Raw genomic sequence first — 4,204 nt, 5'->3', positions numbered from 1 at the left:
GGGAGCAGCCACTCCAGCGACGACCTGAGCGCGTACGCCAGCATCAGCTTCCAGAAGCGGGAGGAGCCCTAGGAGCCGGCCGGGAAGGTGAGCTCCGGGGGCGCGGCCTCGCGGGGAGCTCCGTGGTGCCCTCGCGAGGGGAGGGGCGCGGCGCTGGGCCCCCCGGGGATGCCTGGGGCCGGGGGGGCCGTGACACCGCGGTGGCTCGGGCCCGTTCCCGGAGCGCGGTGTTTGGGGACGGCCCGGTTGCTGCAGCCCCGTCCCAGAAGATGCTCCTGAGATGCGACTGCTGATACCGGGTGTGGACTGCGCGGGTGCGGCGTTGCGGTGCGTAGTTACGGTGTGGTCTGTAGAAAATGAAAATGTGAATTGGCTGAGAGCGTGGGGCTGGAAATAGGAAGCTCCGGCTTTAATCCTCCTTTGGCTAGCGCTTGCTCCTGCGGCTCGGGAGGGCGGCGAGCCATGCTACTCGTGTTTTCCCACGTGTAGAGCTCTGCTGGCGGCATCACCTCACGAGGTGCACTGAGCTGGAACTCACCTCGGTTTGGAAAGTGCTTTGAATTTGGTGAGGACCTAGGAGTCTTCAAACTGTTGCGTCCACCATTTGTGCTTTCCATTGATGTGGAGCGTGGCTGCCTCATGCTCGCGGCAGTGTTGCAGGCAGCATGAGAAGCAGGCCCCAAAAGCATGCCTTTGTCATAGGCCAAACTGGTGTGTTTTGTTTTTCCCTAAAGCTTTAGTTTTCATTTGGGAAAGCCCTTTGCTGGGCTGTTGCGTCTTGGTTGCAGGTAGCTGGTGAGTAGAGACGTGGCCACCAAGAGTGCCACAGTTCTCCTCTGTGGAAACTTGATGCAGCTGAGAGCAAACATATCTGGTCCAGGAGCTGCTGCAGCATAGTGCAAGTGTGGGAGTCACTCCGTGAAAGGTGACTGCTGTTGTGCACTGCTCCCTGGTTAGCTCTGCCACACGTGCTGTTAGCAGCTCTCGCTATGTTTGAGCAGCAGCGGTCCCAGCAGTGTCAAATGGATGCTGGCACAGATGTGTACATGGTGATGTGAGGGGATGAATTTCATACTGCTCTTTATTATTTTATCGTAAGTATTATGAAGTATGATAAACGTACTGCTTGTATCATGCATTCACTTGGTTCAAGACCAGAGCTTCCATTTTGCGTAGTGACAGCGTTTGTAGAACCTGAACAAAGACAGAGCAGGCTGTCTGTATTTGCTGCCTGTTTGAGCAGTTCACTGGAAGATGTTGATCCTAAAGGACTTGCGAAGGCCAGAGCCAGCTCAGAGTTCAAAGAGAGATCTCAGATTAGTACAGGTGTTGCTGCTCTGCCTTAGATGGTGGCAGAAAGGAAATGTTTTGTTTGTGTCCATGTGGCTGTTAAAGTGCTCAGTGAGCAGATGCACTGCGCTTGCACTGTAGTCTTTGGGGAGGCTGCCAGGGCTCTGGGGTGTCCTGGTCAGCATTGCCCTGAGCTCCTGTGGAGGTTTGCTAGAGGAGGCAGCATGCTGTTTTGCCACTCCCATTGATAGGAGTATTGCTGTTCTTCCCTGTTCTGTGCTAAGACTGGGGAAACAGGTGCCAAAGAAATCCAGAGCTGAGGTCTGAGGGAGTGATGAACATGTGCAGGAGTCAGAAACTGCAGGTCTGAGGGGCGGCAGTGCCACAGCTGTTCACTTGCAGATTTTCACAGACGTGCTTACTTTGCTGTTGACACCTCGCTTTAATTGATCCCATGTGTCACCTTAACACAAAGGCTGTGGCAAAGCTCTCCATCCATCCCAGCAGTGGGGAGGTCCCTGCCGGAGCTGTGCTGGTCAGTGGGACAGAAAGTACCCACCTGTCCCACGAATATGCTGAAAGCACCACACAACTGCTTGCAGAGGGGTGTGATGAAAGGTGTTGTCTATCAGAGAAACTGCTGTTTGAAGTTAGCTCTTTCCCCAAATTATGATTGGGCTAAGCAAGTAGAGCTTCTCCTGGGAGGCCAGGAAGAGTCGATCTGTAATTATGTGGGTAGTCTGCAGCCATGCTGCCCTATGCCCTCCCCATCACTCAGTTCAGCTGCCTATTCAGATGTTAACCCATCAGGCTCCTATTTCTCATGCTGGATTCCTTGCCATCAGATGGAACTTTCCTCACAAAGCTCAGCCTAACTGGTTCATCTTCTTGAGTTCATTAGAGGAAAACAAATGAATTGTCCGTGTTAGACCATGCTTAAATCTGTTTGCTCTCAAGTCCTCAGACTTTTGTTGCTTTGGAGGTGGAATTGGGGTTTGGCAGGGGAATCAGCTTGCGCCATTATACCTAATGCCATGCTTGAGAAACTCTGCCTGGAGGTGAGTGTTTTATTGGCCTGCAGGCAGTGTGCTCGCACATGCCTGGAACAGTTGTGGAGAACCTTAAGGTAAACCATTCCATGCTGGCACAAGTAGGGATTGTGCTCCAAGTCTGAAGCTTTGTACACCCCTTCCAAGGCAGGTTCCATGAAGGTTCCATCTCACCCCATGTCACCTTGCGCTGCTCCTGCGCAGCGGATGTGCAGGTGCTGCCTGGAAGGGCAAGCAGGTGGCTGTTGTTGGTCCTTCTGCTGCCTGAACAATGTGAAAGAGTAAGGAAAAACCACTTAGAATACAGCAGATACAGCAGAGAGACAGCACCAGGCCTGGTGAGGGAGAGCTAAAGCTGCAGGTATCAGTAAGGGATGGAGAAGGCTGCTTCAAGTGCCCTTTCTTTGCTCTCCATCTCTTGCATAGCTGTGGGTTTTTATTTATCTGTTTAATCTCAGAAGTGGCAGAAGAACTGTGCCTATTCATTTTTCTTTCTCCCTCTCCATAGAGCAGGCTTCTTTTCCCCTTCCCCCCAGCGAAGGCCAAAACTATCTGGATAACTCTTGTTTTATCCATTCTGGAATGTTTTCTTGTTCCAGATTACAAGGCAAGGACCTCACATGTTTGCCATTCAACTCCCAGTGGGTAAAATGGTTGCTGCTGCTCTGCTGCAAGCCAGCAGCTCCTCTCCTTCTCCTGCTGCCCAGTCCTTCCCCCCTGTCCCTCTCACTTCCAGGTTGCTGGGGCATTACGCTCTTAAAGGTTCTTTTAACTTCTTTGAAGTGTGCTTGTTTCTCTGAACATTAAAGATAGTAGCTTAAACAATCATGTAGATTTTCAAATAAATAAATAAATAAATAAATCTTTCCCATCCTCAGCTCCTCTCTCTGCACTCTCTCAAATCCCATTGCTTCCATTGTCATACACTGTGGGCTGTTTCCTAACATCTGGCCCTGTCTTAGCCTTTGTAGCTCTCTTCTCCTCTCATTCTTTTAAAAGTGCAACAGTGAAACTGCTGGGAGCTCCCCTGCCCACACACTTTCTTCTGCTTGGGAGAACTGGGGACTGATGCATGTGCCGAGATAACCCCTTGGCTCCCCAGCGCTTGGATCCTGTGGCAGGTAGAGTTCTGTGCTGCAGTAGCCAAATCCTGCTGGAAAACACCAGCCTGTGGCATGAAGCTGAGGTGAAGTTTGGGGCGTGGTGTTGCATTTTAAGGCATTGTATTCCTGCTTAGGATTTCGCATGCACAGGTGATAAGATGTAGAAAGCACATTCTCAACTTTGGGATTGGTACGAGAAGAGAAACCTCCTAGGAGTATCAGGGGTATGAAGATGAACTGCAGGTAGCTTGTGCTCAGAGCATGCAATCCAAAAATATTCCAAAAAGGAAGGCAGTAGATGCTGGCATATGAATAACAGGAAAGGCTGAAGCAGGATCACAGAATGAGGCAGGTATATGGCTTTGATCTCCGGAGCTTCAAAGCAGAGGCATTATTCCCCCGCCTCATTTCCATTTTGTTGATGAGCATGAGAACTTGTGAAAGTGAGTGCTAATAACACTGAATAGAATATGTGCAGCCCGAACAAGTGGTAACTTGGCTCCCTCGCAACTGTAGCAGTGCCTCTTTGCCTCATGCGTGGTGGGGCGTTGGTGCTGTAGGACAGGAGGACATGGTGCAACAACACCTGTAAGGGGATCCTGCCTTGTGTCTGGCTCTAGCTAAGGCAGAGCTCTGTCGAGGTGAAAAAGTGAATTTTTTTTTTGTGTCTCCTGAAGATATACATTAGGGTAAACAGAAGATTACTGTTATAATAGTTCGAGTATAAGTGGGATGGCTTCTTGGGGCGTTGCTTTCTATTTT

This window comes from Meleagris gallopavo, chromosome 11 (assembly GCF_000146605.3).
Source record: "Meleagris gallopavo isolate NT-WF06-2002-E0010 breed Aviagen turkey brand Nicholas breeding stock chromosome 11, Turkey_5.1, whole genome shotgun sequence".
Lineage (NCBI taxonomy): Eukaryota > Metazoa > Chordata > Aves > Galliformes > Phasianidae > Meleagris > Meleagris gallopavo.
This window is presented reverse-complemented; position numbering follows the sequence as displayed.